We start from the raw sequence: 20,675 nt of genomic DNA on the forward strand, positions 1-20,675 counted from the left end.
TTGTCAGAACATAGCTAAGAGCTAGATTATAAGTAAAAATTGTCTCTAACAAACTAAGCAGGGACTGTGAAGTCTCTCCAGTAGTTTGAGTTTTACATAAGCCAGAACTCCTAGTATAGTTATTGTTGATTAGAAACATGGCCAGACAGCTAGAGATATTATAAAGTTTCTTTCATAAAATTATTCTCATTTTGTGGTAGCTCCTCAACCATAGCATCCATGCTAAGCTTTGCTTGAGCTGTGGAACCCTTCCATGATAGGTTTGAGGGTCTAGGGGTAGAAGGGGTTTATGTCCTATTTCTCATCTGGAAACTGGAGAAGAGATGGCCTCAGGTATGCTCAGTGGCATGAAGAGGGTGGCTTCAATGGTTTAGAATCTGCAGCCAGGCAAGTCTGAGGAAACCGTGGATACACATCTGCCCTATCCTCAGTGTCCCCGGCTCTCCCTGAGCTCCTGCGGGCCCAGGAAAATTCGAAAGGGAAGCAGAAGGGAGTGTCCATGAAGGCTAGCAGTGAGTCAGCTTCCTGTAGCAGCTAGAGTCCAGGTTCCCTTGGCACAGCTGTCACAGATAGGGCTGCCATGAATGCTCCTGTACACAGGTTTTTTGTGAACAGAAGTTGTCTCTCCTCTGGGGCAAATGTCTAGGTATGCAGGTGCTGGGTTGTTGGGCACTTGCTTGTTTCATTTTATTGGAAACACTGAACTGTTTTCAGAGTGACCGTACCTTCTTACATTCCCAAGTGTGTGTGAGCGATTTATTTCTTCTTGTCTTTGCTAGCATTGGATGGTGTCACTGTTTTCTATTTGAGGCAGAGATAGATGTGTCTGATAGAAACCTCACTTGCGGCTTTGATCTGCATTTCCTTAATGGCTGGTGAGGCTCAGCATCTTTAACATGCTTACTTGTCATCTATGTAAACTTCTTAGTGGCCTACAGATTATCTGTTCATATCTCTTACTCTTTTTCTGTCTTTATTCCCTTTTTCTAATTGCACTGTTTGTTGTTTTCCTGATGAGTTTTGAGTCATTTCATATATATATATATAATCACTATATATCATACAATTTATATATTTGTGTATTATATAAAGCATGTAGTCTAGATACTAGTCTTCTGTCAGATAATTAGCTTGAAAATATGTTCTCCTTTTCATCTTGCTTTTTCACCTTTTATCCTCTTAACAGGGTCTTTCACAGAGCAAAAGTGTTTTATTTTTATTTTTCAGAGACAGGGTCTCACTCTGTCTCCCAGGCTGGAGCACAGTGGTGTGATCTCAGCTCACTGCAGTCTCTGCCTCCTGGGCTCAAGTGATGCTCTCATGTCAGCCTCCTGAGTACCAGGGTTTATAGACACCACCATGTTGCACTAATTTTTATATGTTTATGTAGAGATGGGGTCTCACCACCTCAAACTCCTGGGCTCAAGCTATCCACCTGCTTCAGCCTCCCAAAGTACTGGGATTACAGGTGTGAGTCACCAGGCCCAGCTGGATGAGGTATAATTTATCAATTTTTCTTTTCATGGATTCTTCTTTGATGCAGTCTGAGAACTCTGCCTAACCCTAGATCCCATGGATGTTTTCCTATTTGTTTTTCTAACAATTTTATAATTTCTTTTACACCTTTATCAAATATCAGTTGGGCATATTTGTGTGGGTCTGTTTCTTCATTCTCTATCCTGTCTCATTGCTCCATGTCACATCTCTTCACCCACTGCCATACTCACTTGATTGGTGTTGCTGTATAGTAAGCTATACTGCGAGGTAGAGTAATTCCTCTCATTATATTCTTGTTTGTCAAGTTTTAGCTATGTTTGGGCTTGTGCCATTCGAGATAAATATTAGAATAAGCTTGTCTGTGTCTACAAAAATTCTTTTTGGGATTTTGATAAAAATTGCATTAACCTTATAGATAAATGTGGGAGAGAATTTACATTTTTACTATGTTGAGTCTTCCAGTCCATGTAGCATGGTTTATCTTTCCATTTATTTTGACATTTAATTTTATTTATCAACATTTTGTGTCAACATTTTATAATTGTCAGCATGCAATACTATAAACTTTTTTTAAAAAGTTATACTAGGTATATAATTTTCTTTAGAATAATTGTAAATTAAAGTTGGTTTCCACATGATCATTGTTACTATATAGAAATTAGGCTGATTTGGGCCTGGTGCAGTGGCTCACACCTGTAATCCCAGCACTTTGGGAGGCCAAAGCAGGTGGATCACTTGAGGCCAGGAGTTTGAGACTATCCTGGCCAACCCCATTTCTGCTAAAAATACAAAAGCTAGCCAGGTGTGGTGGTGCCTGTGGTCTCAGCTACTCAGGAGGCTGAGGTAAGAGAATCACTTGAACTTGGGAGGCAGAGGTTGCGGTGAGCTGAGCTCTCACCACTGCACCCCAGGCTGGGTGCAGTGACAGAGCAAGACTCAATCTCAAAAAAAAAGAAAAGAAAAGAAAAGAAAAAGATGTTCAGACTGACTTTGTGTGATGATATTATATCCTGCAACTTTGATGAATTTACTTATTAGTTTTAAGAAGTTTTTTTTGTTTTGATTTGTTTTTTTATAAATTTCTTGGGATTTTCTCTGTAAATAAGCATGCCATCTGCAAGTAGGGACAGTCCATTCCTCCCCCAAATCTGTCCTACTCTTGCCTATCTCAGTTGCTAGACTCTAGAGTAGTATGTGGACTGAGGGTGTGAGAGTAGACATTTTCTCATTACACCCAAACTTAGGGGAAAGCATCCAATCATCACCATTAAGTCTGACATTAGTTGTATTTTTTTGATGCTGTTGATATCAATGCTCCACTCATGCTGAATTGCTGTTTATCATAAATACGTGTTGCCTTTTTCAAATACTTTTCTGCACCAATTGATATCATATAATTTTTCTTTTTTAGCTTATTGGTGTGGTTAACTGTGATATTTTGATGCTGTATCATATAATATGTCAGTATTTGAAGTCTGCATAACTCAGTAAACCGATGTTTGCTATATGATTAATGCATGTTGTTACAAAATTATTCATTAGTGAAAATCTATTCAAAGTGGGCCAGTAGATTTTAATGCTTCAAATGCAAACAATTTATTGACAAGCTTTCAAATTTCACAACTCACATAACCTTTAAAAAATATATACTCATCATTTTTTGAAGTAGTATTAAAAAAACAATATTCACAATTATCTGAAACTACTATTAAAAATAATTCTTCCTTTCCCAACTTCATGTCTTCAACCCACACAACAGATTGCAACAGACTGAATGCTGAGCAGATGTGAGGATCCAGCTGTCTTCTATTAGGTTAGACATTAATGAGATATGAAAAAATATAAAACCACGACACTCTTCTCACCAAGTTTGTTTTTGTTTTGGAAAATACAATTACTTTTAAAAATAAGTTATGTTAAAAGGTAATGGATTTATTATTAAATTCATAAATACATATTTTTAAAACTTTTCATTTTTAATTTCTAATTTGCCAAATATTGATGGAAATGACCCATATGAGTAAAAGCCCTTTGGAATCCTCAATAATTTAAGAGTATGAAGAGGGTATTAAGACTACAGCTTTTAAGAACTGCTGTCCTATGATGGGATTATTCTGGTTTTAAATAGTTCCTTGTACTCAGTTTGGTAAAACATTTCTGTAGAACTTTACCTATTTGCCGAGTTTTCAAATTTGTTGGTGTAAAGTTGTTCATTGCATTTTCTTATCATTTTTTGCTTAACTTTTGTAATTTAAAAAATTTTGATATTATTTGAAATTTATAGAAAAAAACAAAATTATATAAAATACTATATATATTTTACCCAGATTAAATAATTATTTTATTTATACATGTAAATAAAATAATTTTCTTTACTGAGTTATTATTTATTCATATTCCTTCCTTCTCATTCTTCCTTCGTGTAGCTGATTAGCACCTTCACTCTGGTTAGTCCATGCTGAGATGCTCTGTAAGTCTAAAATACACATGAGATTTTGAAGACATACAAAAGATATGTTTTTTCAATGATAATTTTTATCTTGATTATGTATTGAAATATTTTTGTGTACTGAATTAACTCAAATATCAAATTACTTGTTAAAATATGGCTACTGGAAAATTTAAGATTATACATATGGCTTACATATTTTTATTAGATTGTATATATTATACATTTAGTTTTCAAACTGCCTGAGAGTTCGTTGAAATATGATTCCCTTTATGCCTAAGCACTTTAGTATGTATTCCCTAAGACCTGGTACATCCCCTTACATAAGTGGAGGACAGTTACCAAAGTCAGGAAATGTAACATTAATACAAGGCTATTCTCTGTTTATCTACTCTGCAGTTCACTTCCAATTTTAACATTTAAAAATGCTTTGTCACATTTTTCTACTTCAGGATGATGCATTTCATTTAGTTATTTTATCTTAGTCTCTTGGAATACATTCTAAGCCTTTCTGTCTTTCTTGACCTTGACATTTTAAAAAAGTGAGGGTCAATTCTTTTGTAAAATTTTTCTTATTTGACTTTTTTGATATTTTCTTTTAATTAGATTTTTTTGGGGCCAGAAATGCCACAGAAACAAAGTCATATTTTTCTTATATCAGCAGTTAAATGATATTGGTTTGTTCCAACTAGTTTGTTTAATAACTGGCTTAGATACTGCTCATCAGATTTCCCTATTATAAAGTCAGTATTTTCTTTTTTTTTAATTTTTTTTTTCTTTATAAAATTAAGAAGTGGTTTTTGGCTAGATGCTTTGAAATGATATAAATATACTATTTATCATTAAACTTTTAACTACCAATTTGATGATTCATTGATAAACTGGCATTTTTGTACATATATTTTTACCTCCTTAAACTCACTTTTAAATTAAATTATGAGATATATTAGACAATACAGTATGAAACTGTCATCCTCAGGATTTCTGCAAATAGCTAAAATCTACAGCTTTTTATTATAAAAAGTTTTGAAGGAGGAGCAGTGGACCCATGTAACAGTTTGTTTTCAGAAATCATGAAATTGTTCACTTAATATAAAATTTTGTTCCCTATTTGTCTGGAGGAGGAGAAAAACTAGCAATAGTCATTCATTAAGAAAATAATTAATCTTTATTAAGTGATATGTTAAGATTTATCATCATTATTTATCACTTAAGAATTTTTTAGGTCTCAAGATTTGCTTGATTTATGCCTACTTCTTGGATAGAGTATAAAATTCATTAAGTACTTTTTTCTTTTCCATTTGCCAGATTTGCTTATGGATGCAACTAATAGGGGTTACCGGGGCCATCAATCCTTTTGCTGAAAATTTTCTAGACATCTCTCAGTTAGACCAAGCTTTTCTTCTATTAGATCCCTCAAAAAGAGTTTGTGGTTAGAGAACACCCAAGTTCCTGCATGATAAAGCTATTTTCCTATGGTCTCATACCCGAAGGCCAGGCAGCCTGGCTCTGCAATTTTCAGCACACATTTTCTTTTTTATTTATTTATTGATTTATTTTTATTATACTTAAATTTTGGGAATGCAGGTGCAGAACGTGCAGGTTTGTTACATAGTTATGCATGTGCCATAGTGGTTTGCTGCACCCATCAACCCATCATCTACATTAGGTATTTCTCCTAATGCTATCCTTCCCTTTGCCCCTGCCACCCTCAACAGGCCCTGGTGTGTGATGTTCACCTCCCTGTACCCGTATGTTCTCATTGTTCAACTCCCATTTTTAAGTGAGAACATGTGGTGTTTGGTTTTCTGTTCCTGCGTTAGTTTGCTGAGAATGATGGTTTCCAGCTTCATCCATGTCCCACCAAAGGACATGAATTCATTCTTTTTTATGGCTGCATAGTATTCCATGGTATATATGTGCCACATTTTCTTTTTTACTTTACAAAAGAAGACATACATGAGGCCAACAAACATAAAAAAAAAAGGCTCATCATCACTGGTCATTAGAGAAATGCAAATCAAAACTACATTGAGATACCATCTTAAGCCAGTTAGAATGGCAATCATTAAAAAATCAGGAGACAACAGTTGCTGGAGAGGAAGTGGAAAAATAGGAACATTTTTACACTGTTGGTGGGAGTGTAAACTAGTTCAACCACTGTGGAATACAGTGTGGTGGTTCCTCAAGGACCTAGAAATAGAAATTCCATTTGACCCAGCAATCCCATTACTGGGTATATATCCAAAGAATTATAAATCATTCTACTATAAGGACACATGCACACGAATGTTCATTGCAGCACTGTTTACAATAGCAAAGACCTGGAACCAATCCAAATGCCCATTGATGATAGACTGGACAGGGAAAATGTGGCACATATACACCAGGGAATATTATGCAGCCATCAAAAACGATGAGTTTGTGTCCTTTGTAGGGACATGGATGAACCTGGAAACCATCATTCTCAGCAAACTGACAGAAGAGCGGAAAATCAAACACCTCATGTTCTCACTCATAGGCAGGTGTTGAACAATGAGAACACATGGACACAGGGAGGGGAGCACTACACACTGGGGTCTGTTGGGAGGAAATAGGGGAGGGACAGCGGGGCTTGGGGAGTTGGGGAGAGACAGCATGGGTAGAAATGCCAGATATAGGTGAAGGGGAGGAAGACAGCAAATCACACTGCCACATGTGTACCTATGCAACAATCTTGCATGTTCTTCACATGTACCCCAAAATCAGCACACATTTTCTTATCAACATGATCCGACAGTGGTGCTGCCCTGCCCTGCATGCTGTGCTTGACACAGTCAAATTCCTCTGCTGCTCATCTGATCCAACCTAGAGGATTATCACTGAAGTCACATTGTTTCAGTGACACACAGCTCAGAGTAGATCATTGTGGGTCAGGATATAGATTTGTATTCTCTTTTATTAATCTGGAAATTTTTATTAGATTATAGTTTTAAATATTGGCTTTTTCCACTGTTTATTTTTACTGTCTTCAGGGAATCTTGTTTTATGTATGTTATTTCTTGTTTGCCTCTCATTCATTTTACTGTTTTTCTTGCCCTTTTTATGTCTTTTTAACTTGATTTCTAGTTTAGGGATTTTTTTTCTTTGCTTTTCCTTAATGCTCATTATTACATTTTTATTTGAGTCTGTTTTTCCTCATTCACCTTGTAATTTATCATAAATTCTGAGGGAGACTTATTTTAGATAGCAAACAATCAATTATATTGAATGCTAGAATAAACATTTCTTCAGTGATGCTGAGAAATGGTGTTCATGTCCAAGGCACTCCTCCTGGAGGGTTTAACTGAGCATATACACCAATAAAATGAGGGTTCTGAGAACAGAGAGGGCACAGAATCTAGGAAATAACTAATCTAACCCAGGAGAGTAATGGAAGGAAATCTCAGGCCTCAGCTGCATCTCAGGGTTAGAAAATAACAGGCCCAGGTTCATGCAGATAGAAAATTTGGGGCTTAAAAGAGATTCTATTCAGTAAGAGCAATATTGAGAAGATAGAAAATCTTCAGGGCCAGACGCAGTGGCTCAAGCCTGTAATCCCAGCACTTTGGGAGGCCGAGGCGGGTGGATCACGAGGTCGAGAGATCGAGACCATCCTGGTCAACATGGTGAAACCCCGTCTCTACTAAAAATACAAAAAACTAGCTGGGCGTGGTGGTGCGTGCCTGTAATCCCAGCTACTCAGGAGGCTGAGGCAGGAGAATTGCCTGAGCCCAGGAGGCAGAGGTTGCGGTGAGCTGAGATCGCGCCATTGCGCTCCAGCCTGGGTAACGAGAGCGAAACTCCGTCTCAAAAAAAAAAAAAAAAGAAGATAGAAAATCTTCAAGATATGAGAAAAATATTTGTTTCATTAATAAGAAATCAAAGGAAAATTAGATAGTTTAAGAAAACAAAAGAATGTGTGATTTCAATGTGAAAGAAGTCAATATGATATTAAACATTGTGATTGTAAGCAAGTTATATGGTGTGAGGCAAGGGTACATTTCAGCAGGGTGCCAGGAATTACGTACTTTTGTTACCTAAATAATCATTCTAGGGGCCATAGAGAAAGAAGAGCAATCCTAGCATGTTACTTGACTGCATGATGAATAATTTTACACAAGAAAAAGCAAGTAAATACTGATTGTTGATTTTGAATTTCTTTATACCATTCATAGGAAAGGTTAGAAAACCTGGTTGTAGCTGTAGAAAGCCACCTAAATGTTAGCAGCTCTGTCCATTTAAAATTTGGCTAAAAGATGTGAGAAGTAAAGGTGGGTAGCTTGATGTTGGGAGATAGCATTGCTGATGGACTCATTGTTGAGAGAGAGGAGTCTGTGTAGGTTAATGGAAGAAAATAGTAAAAATGATAATATAATTGTGTAGCCCTGGGAATACGAAGTCCACAGGGGTTATTGCAGCTGAGGTAATCTCTCTTCTTTCACAAGAGGGAATCAATAGACAAAAGCTTGTTTTTAAAAATTCTTTTACCCCCACCTGTGGACAGGCTACAAGCTGGTTTTGATCAGTCCAGGAACAGCACCCAGCATGGTCAGCCTTAGAGCTGACATTGCCTCTTTGAGGCAGGCTTGTGAGTGGGGAGGGCTGGGATGAAAGATTGTTGATTTGGGGTATGAGTTCTTTGAACTACTTAGATTCAGATGTAAATCGTGTTATTTGTTAAGTTATGTTTTTAGTAAGGGATGGTGGTGGATGTCTGACATGATTTGCAGAGCAAGAAGGAAGTGATGTAGTTGAGACAGTAGGCAAAATGAAACACCGACGGAGACGGCTGACTGCCAGAGCTTTATTTGGAATCACTATTTCCTGTGAACATGAAATGGAATATTATGACTGGGTCAGTTGCCTATCCTTGGTCCAATTAACTGTGGACAAGTGACAACCAAGTTGCTACCCAGGGGTTAAGGCAAAGGGGGAGATCCCTCGATGAACGATGTGGAGATCCTGTCCTTATAAGCAGTAGACAGAAGGGACTGGGATGCTATGGTGAGGCTGTCAGCAGACCAGGGGGCTGTGCAATGAAAACAATTCCAAAGTTCTGTACATCCTTAGTACAAAATGGAAAGCATGTAAACCATGAAAGGACAGTGTACATCCCATCCAGTTGTGAATTATGCCCTAAGCTATTGCTTATTAATAAGGGACAAGAATGTCAACCCATTCTAATAAATTAGAGGAGAGAGGAGATTCAAATTTGTCTCCAAAATAAAATATTTCTTAAGCTGAGCTATGTTTCCTTCATTAAGGTAAAACGGGGTAAGTGCTAGAAACTATATGGTCTACACATTTATTTGGTAGCCTGGAATGTGTGTATTTCCATGCAATTTTATCTTAGGAGTAATGTCATTTACTATGTGTACTGAAGAACAAAAAATCTTGGTATTACTGCATATTGTAATATCATATTATGACACACACACACACACACACACACGTGTGTGTGTATGTGTGTGTATATTCCATTATGTGGAGGCTTGACTATATTGCAAGCCTATAAAAATAAACCAGTGAAAAGGGAGACCTTAATTGAAATTGCAAGGTCCTAAAGGGAGTGAGTTTTCCTGGAATGAAGAAAAGGATAAGAAGAGTAGGAAAATAACATTTCTAAAGAAAATATCTATTTTTGGTTTCAGGAGAGACTTAAAGAATTAGCAGTTTAACTTGTGAAAGATGGTATATCTGTTCTTAAGAGTGATCTGCCGGGCACGGTGGCTTACACCTGTAATCCCAGCACTTTGGGAGGCCAAGGCAGGCAGATCACGAGGTCAGGGGTTCAAGACCAGCCTGACCAACATGGTGAAACCCTGTCTCTACTAAAAATACAAAAATTGTCTTGTCTATTCGTACATTTACTTACTGGATGCTCCTCCCCGCAGAGCAGAGGCTACACAAGAAGAGAGATCTTGCCTATGTTATTTAATGTCTGGGAGGTAGCTGGCCACAATTCCTCCCTCTCAGCCACTAGGAATACCAGGGGGTACTTGAAGAAAAAGAAGTAAGACAGATGACCTACTTGAGTCTCTGTTATATGAGGATAATGGACCTCCTGGTAAATAGAGTCATGATGTTTGATATGAAAAGAGCCCTTTTCTATGTGCTGGTTTTAGCAGGATGTCTCTGGGTTAGGATTGCATGGTAAATAAATATGTGGTCTATGGATCCATGAGTCGTGGCCCTCTGGAGAACCAGAAAGCTATTTGAGGTATTAAATGGAGATATTTCATAACTTGCATCCCTGCCCCAACGTGAACTAAACCATGTCCCTTGCCCAGAGACTAAGAGGGAAGGGAAGACCTGGAGACCCACACAGGATGTCGGAACCTTTTCCTGCTTTTCTGGTGCCTCTTGGTGGCTGTATCCCTGAAATGATTGGAAAAGCTGGGTCCTGGGTGAGATTTCTGGTTTATGTTTGACTTAACATCTGATCACTTTTGTGAGCCCAGCCACCAAATCCCAGAGCCTAGAGCACTGCTTGGCTTAAAGAGCATTTAGTGAATATTTGTTGTGTGAGTGAGCATGATCACACATTTGTGCAGTGGTTGGCAGAGCCATGGTTTTCTTTTGTAGTAGTATTTTTTCCTTCATAAGCAATCCATGTCAGAATAAGACCTGTTTCATTAATTCTGCACTTTAAATGGGAGATCCAGATATCTAGAAATAAACCTAGGTTCATCATAGCATTTGTTGGAATTGAGGTTCATAAAAATAATGGATCTAATTTGGAAAATGCACCCTTGCAAATCCTTAAGGACTCTGCTGTAACTGATGGAGTGAAAGTGCAGCTCTGGTGACACACATGGATTGAGCTTGAGGGAAGTGGGGTGTCCTTGCTGTTATGCAAGGCTCACATCAGATGTGGTCCTGATATAAGTCTTATGGTTGTATTTTTAAAAGCTCTCCCTGAAGGGAATCTTAAAAGGAAGAAGTCCTCAAGTTATAAATCACAGAAAGCCTCATGCTTCTTTGAACTATTAGCCCAGTACTTCATTTTTATTCCTTTTGAGCCTGTTTTTGCTGTTGGCACAAAAGGATAATTTAATGCTTTCCAGAGATGAAATCTTACAGGCATGCTGGCAACTTCTGGATTTGCTTCTGTAAAGTGATCTCTCAGCCTGTGTGTAGTTATTGGTCTTAATTCCTTTAAATTAAGTATGTGGAAACAGTATTGGATTTAATGGAGACAAAGTCTGGAACCATGGCTTAGCACTGGCATTTTCTGCTGGAAACATTACTCTGAAGTGAATACACTGGGTGTCAGAGTTAAACAATAATCGCTCTTGTTTATCATTTAGTGTGTACAATTCTGGTGAGAAACTTGCATTTTCTAACCTTCGTCTTAAACCTCCTTTGTTGCTCTTGTCTGACTTACCAAGTTCTGTGGTCCACATACTTTATGAAAGTGGAGCTTTCCTAAGCCAGGGTGGTCTTGGACAGGCAGATGCACATGGTTAAGTTATTGCCCCACACTTTAGAATGACATGGTCATTTTAAGCTGCATTAAGTATATCTGGGCAACAGTAAGCCTCACTTCCCAGGATAAGGTGAACTACTGGAACATATTTTATTGCCTTTGAATTTTGCCTTTGAATGTTCATGATTTATGTTAGATTATAAAAGAAAGAAAGAAAGGACTTTTGATAGGTTAGCCTATTTTTTCCTTGTTGCTGAATTTGAGTTTAAAATCCTTCATGGTATTCCTATGTGGCCCCAATACCTTTTAATTGTCAGATCCAAGACAATTTAATAATACAGTTTTGAGTCTTAAAGAAAACCATGGAAAGGGAAAATGGACCCTGGCGTGTCTGGTGAGCTGTATTTATTATTTGGATCTGAATAGAATTTTATCTGATGTTTCTTAGGTGCTCTGACACTGATGTGAATGTAGTTGTTTACTCTACTGTTAGGTATCAATGATAGAATCTTCATACCAGATGAGACCTAAAGGCCACCTGATTCCATTTTTAGCCAAAAGAAAATAAGTTACTTATTGAAAATTATGTGCTAGTTCATAGCAGAGCTAGCATCATAGAGGCATCCTGAGTCCTGGATTGGTGCTGTTTTCACACTATGCCATGGTAGCCTTGTAGTATTAGTTAGAATTTTGCCTTTTAATGATTTCATATTTTATTTTATAGATGTTATTTTTTTGTAAAATTATACCTTAAATAATTCACATAATAATTTAATAGATATTCATAGGTATTTTTCATACTAATATATTCTTAAGTATAAATAAGTTCATGTTTTACCTGGCTAACAAATTACTGTATCCAGATGTTGAATATGTGAAATTCCTAAAGCAGGGAGGCAAAGAATAAAAGCTAGAGCTGACCAAGAAAAAAAAAAAAAGAGAAGACTCAAATTACTAAAACCAGGAACAAAAGAGAGACTATTACTACCAACTTTATAGAGATTTTAAAAATTATCAATGAATATTTTAACTACTATATTATAAATGAGATAGATAAACTGAACAAATTCCTAGAAAGACATGACTTGCTGAAACTGACTCAAGAATAAGTAGAACATTGAAATAGATCTATAACAAGTACAGAGATTAACTTAGTAAACAAACTAAACAAAAATAAACAAAGACTTCCCGCAAAGAAAAGCTAGGATAAGATGGCTTCACTGGTTATTCCTACCAGACACTTAAAAGGAAATTAATACCAATTCTTCACAAACTCTTCCAATAGATAGAAGAGGAGGGAATAAAATCAAATCTGGCAATCTATGAAAAGGATTACACACTATCACGAAGTAGGATTCATCCCCAGAATGCAAGGTTGGTTTAACAAATGAAAATATTAGCTCATCCAGTGCATCACAGCAGCAAGACAAAAACCACACAATCATGTCAACATACACAGGAAATTTTTGACAAAATTTAACTCCCATCCATGGTACAAACACTTAGCAACAGTGGCAAATGGAAAAGGGCTTCCTCAGCCTAATACAGCCACCTGTGAAATCCGTGACTAGCATCAGTCTTAATGGTGAAAGGCTAGGTGCTTTCCCCAAGATGAGGAAAAACAAGCATGTTCATTCTCACCACTCACTTCTATTCATCATTATGCTGGATGTTCTAGTCAGGGCAGTTAGGTAGAACACATGCACACATGTATGTGCATGCACGCACGCACACACACACACACACACACACACAGGCTTACCTTCTTGAGAACCATTACCAGTTGGTGATGCATGGTTTCTTGTGGGATTGTCACCTTCCTTGAGAGTTTCAAGGTGAAGCATGTGCTTATCACTGCAGCAGATGGAACCATGAGCTGGTGCTCACATGTTTCTGTGAACACAACTCCTTCCCTGGGGTCTCTGCCTGTGTTTGCAGCTCCATTGCTGATGGTACCTAGTGTGGGCTCTTGGCTCATTCCCTCTTCCCTCTCTGCCTTTTCTGTTTCTGAACACAGGGAATGGATGACCTAGTAAAGAAGGGTGCCTAAAACCTTACTCCTGCTGTCTTTAGGGAGCTTCTGAGATTTCAACTAGGCATTACTTTCTGATGGATCTTTCTCAGGAAATACATCCTCCATTATTTCCTATTTAGTAACTTTTGTCATTTCTGTACACAAAAGTTTCAGGAGTCCCGGGTCACTCCTGGGCATGGGATATAAGACTCATTTCTGTCTAGCACATCCCCTTCTCACCTCATACCCCATTTTCCTGCAAAGCCACTTACTTCAACCATGTGGGCTGTCTCCCTTCTTCTGCACTATGCTCTCCACATGGCCATACCTGTGTCCTATGCTTTCTTCCTTCGAAACCCTGCGTTCCACTACCTCCCTCGCCATATTTTTATGACTAAACAAAATTTCATTTATATGACTAAAGTAAACAAAACTTCAAAGACACTTGAATGTGATTATCATTGTGCATTTGTGGGTGTTCTGCTAAAAGACTGGCAATGTATTTAATTCTCATTTATTAATAAGAAAAAATAAAATAGGAAAAAAATAGGAAGTTGAGACAATTCTCTTCAAATTATGAATTTGATAAAAAGAATTTTGTACTCAATATTAGATCTTTATGGACTTTGGTAAAATCCATATCTGCTTTCTTTTTTTGCAATTAAAAATAAGTAAATTTCTTTGAGAAGATTTTCTATTTTGATTGTTATTTTTTTCCTGATTCTCATTTTTAGTGTTTTCTATTTCTATTAACATCTTATCTTGTACTCATTCTCAATGGCTCAAAGTATTAAAAAAATAAGGGAATAATGTAAAGTATGAAAATGTCAAATATTTTTCCATTATAATAAAATATAAGTTTTAAAAAGGTAAGAAATTAAAAAATTGAAGGTCATATGTCTTCAAATAATTATTCAAAAACTTTCACTTTTATTAAAATTAAAAATGTACAGTGATAAGTATACAATTCATTGTATCCAAACTTTAAATAAAAGCTGAAATATTTTAGTTTATTTAAGACTTAAATATATTTTTATTAGGAAAGAAAGAAAATTACAATAGAACCTTTAGGGTCTGTCTTTGCCACTGTAAGAAGTAGTAATTAACACATCACACTGGTTACATGCAAACACAGAGCTGCCTGGAGAATAAAGGCCGAGGAGGGCAGATCACGAGGTCAGGAGTTCGAGAACAGCCTGGCCAACATGGTGAAACCCTGTTTCTACTAAGAATACAAAAATTAGCCATGTGTGGTGGTGAGTGCCTGTAATCCCAGCTACTTGGGAGGCTGAGACCTGAGTCAGAAGAATTGATTGAAACTGGAAGGTGGAGGTTGCAGTGAGCCAAGATCACACTACTGCACTCCGGCCTGGGTGAAAGAGTGAAACTCTATCTCAGAAAAAATAAATAAATACATAAATAAAACTGGTTTATATTACAGAATACTCCTCACCTGCCCTGTGTACCTGCTGTGATTCCATGTTGATTGCAGACCATGAATAGAGCAGGAAACACTCAGTGAGGTGGATGCTTGAGTGCTACTGGGAAACAGGCTCTGTTCTGCAGGAGTCTGTTGCATGTCTGCTCTCTGCCAGGAAGTATTTGACAAGTTATTGAATTGTTTTTCTCTTATCCAAGTGTTTCTGTTCCTCAGATAGATCAGAAGCAGCGTTTGTTCCCCAATGTCCATGGGATTAAGATATAATTGTCTTTTGTTTTGAAAGGCAACAGTCTTTACTGGTTTAAGGAAAAGAATCAACATGAATGAACTCCAATAGAAAAAAATGAAGAGTCAATGTCATTCTTAACTCTAGAAAACTTCCTTGCTTTCTAACTCTGGATCTAAGAAAACAAGAAAACCAGCATCAATTCACTTATTGAAATGCTAATGTCAAGAGGGTATATTTTTATGCACAAAATGTAATCCATATATCCATTCATTCCACAAATATTTATGAGTGCCATGAAAACAGTAGTGAACAGGGCTGGCCAAGATTCTGTTTTCATGGAACTTAATCTAGTGGAAAACACAGACAACATGTCAGGCAATGCTAGGTGCTATGGCAGAAAGGGTAGAATTTGGTTCAAAGCCACTGATTAGTGTGGGAGGCTGAGATCAGAGCAGACATCAGCTTTTTAAGATGAAGAAGGACATGGCTGCATCTCAGACATGAAATGTGCATATATGAATGTTAGGAAAGTTTACCATAATTCTTAGAAATGTAATCTCTAATCACAGAATTTAGACTTGTGCCTCCTGGTGAATTTAGAATTCAGCCTTTGGTAATGGACGTGTTATTTTCATTGAATTTACAGAATGGAGAGGTTTGATGCTCTGTGAGTGAGGGAGGATGGAGAGGCACCGGCCTCAAGAAGGCTGAGCTGCTGCTGGGCAGTACTGCATTATACCAGCCATTAACATCAGCTGCTTCCATGCACTACAGCCTCCCACATAACGTGGATGAGCAGGTGAAACCACAGAACCATCCCAAAGGCTGTGTCATGCTTTCATACATTTGAGGCCATTTATGTCCCCTCCTAAAACATAAACAGTCACACATGCTGAGGAGCAGAGGTGGGGAGGCCCTAGTGTGTGCAACTTATGGAAAACAGAGCAGCATTTGTATATGTTGATGCATAGAACAAGAAACATATCAAAGGAGGGATAAGAGAAAAGGCAGGTTTCTAAAATTAGTCACTGAGGACTTGTTTTCATCTCTGTTTTGAAAGGTCATGGGGATTTCTCTTGAGCTAGAATGGAGGCAGTTTGTGCAGTGCATGGACAAATCAGTGTGAGAGTGCCTGAGTTTCCAATGACATATTTGCAACTGTTTGTGTTTGTAGCTTTTGAGCTATGGCCATGGAAGATGGTTCATATTATATTTAATGGTTGTTGATCCAGTATCTGGCCAGTGGGAGATATTTGTTCCTGATGGCCTGGCAGAGCTTTCGGCTCTGCAAACACTCATTGCTGTGGCTTCCAGCCCGAGCACATTGTGGTCACATCGCAGGAATGTGACAGTTGGACTGTAATTTTAGTTCTGCTCAATTTCTTTGTAAATGATTTATAAATGCAACTTGAAAAATTAATCTTGAAATAGGTTGCAGCATTTTGGTTATACTCAACACATAGGATTCCTATTACACATCTAATTCTATTATTTCTGGTTATGGCACGGTGCTAATGAAGTTTGAGAATTACAAAAATATGACAACTTTTTTTTTTTTTTTTGCACTTCAAGGATAAATAGCCTTAAAGTAAACAAATAATACCAAGGGAAAAGATACAATGAAATTTTCTACATAGAAAACCCCACAATGTAAAAGCTTATGCAAATTTTGAAGCATTTGTGCTTACAGTATTCTAATAGACTTTTTAAATGGTGGTCCATTTGAATGAGCCTGTCCAAAGCATACTTATTTCAGTTATTTACTGAAAGACAAGCTAGAGTTGAATAAAAAGTGAACCATACTCTGATTTAATGAGTGTAGTTTGGCCATTAAAACAACCCTCTATTCTTAGTAGAATCTTTGTAGAATATGTAGTTATTTTATGGGAAATGTAAGATGCAGATACAGAAAAATAATATGTTGATGTAATTATTTTTTAACTTCAGAAATATTATTTCTAAATGTTTTCTTTTTAAAGAAACAACATTTTAGAAAATAGAAAGTATAAACAGACAAAACAAAGGAAACTAAGGGAAAAAACACAATAGCTTATTAGCATTAGCTGCTCCACCCCGCACTGGTAACCACTGCTAATGTGCTAGTGTGTAAACCTAATTCTCTCCCTGAACGTGTGGGCATGGATGTATCTATTCATACATACATACACACACACATAGTGAAATGAGATTCTAGTACAAATACTGTTTTTTAGCCTGATTATTCACCTACTTAATTTTGATGGTTGCATATAATTCTTTTATGTGGGTGCAGCATAATTTATTTGATTCATGTTCTGTTGTACATTCAGGTAGCTTCCGATTTGTGTTATAAATATATACCATGCTATGATAAGCATCGCTGTAAACACATTTTTATATTTGGGTGATTATTTTCTCATAATGAACTGCTGAGTCATTGTCTTCACTGTTTAATAGCTTTTGATACATATTGCCAAATTTTCCCTAAAAAGTTTGGGCCAACATGTATATCTTCTTATAAACTGTGAGGAAACTATTTGTCTACATCAAAGAATAAAAATTATTTTAGGCCAGGTGTGATGGCTCACACCTGTAATCCCAGCACTTTGGGAGGCTGAGACAGGTGGATCATTTGAAGCCAGGAGTTTGAAACCTACCTTACCAACATGGTGAAACCCTGTCTCTACTAAAAATACGAAAATTTGCCAGGTGTGTTGGCCCATGTCTGTAATCTCAGCTATTTGGGAAGTTGAGGCACAAGACACTCTTGAACCTGGGAGGCAGCGGTTGCAGTGAGTCAAGATTGTGCCACTGCACTCCAGCCTGGGCAACAGAGCAAGACTCTGTTTCAAGAAAAAAAATTATTATTTTAAAGATGTTTGTTAACACAAGTCACAGTTGTTTGCCCACGCTGGATGGGCCTAGGAGGGAAAGTGACTTACATATTTTGCCTTCTTATGGATGACGCCCCTCAATTCCTGCCTGAAAAACCCAAAGTAAGGATTTCTCTGGATCAGAAAGGGTTTCAGTTGTTAGCAAAAAAATGGAAACATATTTAGTATCTTGGGCATTTGTATTTCATTTTTTGTTTATTCACTTTTTAAGTCAGTTTTTTCATTGAAGTACTCTTATTCTCAGTAATGCCTTTCCATATGTTATGAGAATAATTTTTTTTGTAGTTTGTGATATTTTTAAAAGTTCTATTTTTATTATTAGATGTAGTACTTTCCCCTATGTAACATATTTATTAATATGTTTCTAACTTTATATTAAACATTTATGTAATTTGTTCTTACATACTTTAAATTTTATTTGGAACTTAATCCTTGTGGATTATATCTGCGTGTATGTTATTGTGTAAGTTATCACCCATTTATTTTTCTCTTGAAAGATTAGTTAGCTACCCAGTTAGGAATCATTTCTTCCTTACTAATCTGGAAGGCCAAACTTGTCACATAATAAATTTTAGGTATTATTGGGTCTATTTCTTAACGTTTTTTATTTCAAAAACAGTCTGTCAATTTTGATTATGTAGCTTTACAATAAATATTTCTCAATGTCCTTTTAAAAATCTTTTACTTAGTAGAACTTTTACAAAATGTGTTGTGCAAGTTTTAATATATGCTCCTATCACCAGCTTAAACCAGTAGCACCCAGCCAATCCCTTTTCATATCTGTTCCAGCAAAATTATTTTGAAGTAAATCTCAAATAGCATTTCATCTGTAAATATTTTATATTTCTATTAGATATTTTTATTAAGATATAATTTACATGACTTAAAATTCACCATTTTTAACTATGCAATTCACTTGGTTTGAATGTATTCATATATTATGCAATCATTACCACTGTCTAATTTTGGGATACTTCCATCACCCTGAAAAGAAGCCCTGTACCTCTTTTCAATCAGTCCCATTTCCCAACTCCCGAATTGTCAAGCAACCACTGGTCTAATTTCTGTTTCTATGGACTTTCCTATTCTAAATATTTCATATATATAAGTGAAATCTTACAATATGTGGCCTTTTGTGTCTGACTTATTTTACACAGCCTAATGTTCTCAAGGTTTGTGTTATATATTGTTACTTCATTTTTATATTTGAAAAAAATTCCATAGTATAAATATACCACAATTTATCCATTTATCTGTTGTAGGATTTTGGAGTTGTTTCCACTTTTTGGCTATAGTGAATAATGCTGCCGTGAAGATTTATGCACACATTTTTGTGTAAACATATATTTTCAATTATTTGTATATATCTAGGAGTGGAATTTCTGGGTCATATGGTAATTCTATGTTTAACTGTTTGAAGAATTGCCAAATCTTTATACCAGTGGCTACATTATTTTACATTCCCACTAGCCATGTATAAGAGTTCCAGTTTCTCTAGATCTTTGCCAATACTTATTTTCCATTTTAAAAAAGTATAACTATTCATGCATAATGGTACCTCAAGGTTTTGATTTGCATTTCCATAATAATTAATGATGTTCAATATCTTTTCATGTGTTTCTTGGCTATCTGCGTATCTTCTTCGGAGAAATGTCTATACAAATTATTTGCCCATTATAAAATTGGGTTGACATTTATTCTTGAGCTTTAATAGTTCTTTATTTATTCTGAATAATAAATATATATCCAACTCATGTCAAATATATAACTGGCAACTATTTTCTTTCATTCTGGCGATGTTTCATTTTCTTTATAGTATCTCTTAATAAGCAAAACTTTAAATTTTGTTGAAGTCCCATTATATTTTGGGTGCTTATTTTATTATTTTTATTTATTGTTTTGAGACAAAGTCTGGCTCTGTCACACAGGCTGGTGTCCAGTGGCGTGATCTTGACTCACTGCAACCTCTGCCTCCCAGGTTCAAGTGATTCTCCTGCCTAAACTTCCTGAGTAGCTGGGACTATGGGCACCCACCACCACGCCCAGCTAATTTCTGTATTTTTAGTAGAGGTGGGGTTTCACCATGTTGGCCAGGCTGGTCTAGAACTCCTGACCTCAAATGATCCACCTACCTCAGCCTCCCAAAGTGCTGGGATTATAGGTGTGAGCCACCATGCCTGGCCTTGGATGCTTATTTTAGATGTCACATCAAAGAATCATTTGCTAAAGCCAAGATCATGAAGGTTTACTCCCATGTTCCAAGAGTTTTGTCACTTTAGCTCTGACGTTTAAGCCTCTGATCCATTTGCACATAATGGATTATTGTAAACTGCAGCCACCTTACTGCCCTGTCGAGCACTAGGTCTTATTTCTTCTATCCAGTGGTATATTTGTGCCCATTAATTGACTTCTTATCATTCCCCTGCCCTTCTCAGGCTCTGGTAACCAGCACTCTATTCTTTGTCTATCTTCATGAGATCTGCTTTTTTTAGCTTCCACACATGAAGGAAAATATGCAATATTTATCTCTTATTGTCTGGCTTATTTCACCTAATGACTTCCAGTTCCATCCGTGTTGCTGTAAATGACAGGATTGCATTTTTTTTATGGCTGAACAATATTCCTTTGTGTATATATATCACATTGTCTTTATCCATTCATCCATTGATGGGCATTTATGTTGATTCTATGTTTTGGCTATTGTGAATAGTTCTGTAATAAA

At 36.6% G+C, this 20,675-nt stretch overlaps 1 protein-coding gene across 1 annotated transcript in view; it reads left to right on the plus strand.

The window, feature by feature from the left end:
* WDR27 (WD repeat domain 27) overlaps positions 1-20,675 on the plus strand; it is a 233,972-nt gene that overhangs the window by 185,446 nt on the left and 27,851 nt on the right.

This window comes from Saimiri boliviensis, chromosome 4 (assembly GCF_048565385.1).
Source record: "Saimiri boliviensis isolate mSaiBol1 chromosome 4, mSaiBol1.pri, whole genome shotgun sequence".
NCBI classification, from domain to species: Eukaryota; Metazoa; Chordata; class Mammalia; order Primates; family Cebidae; genus Saimiri; species Saimiri boliviensis.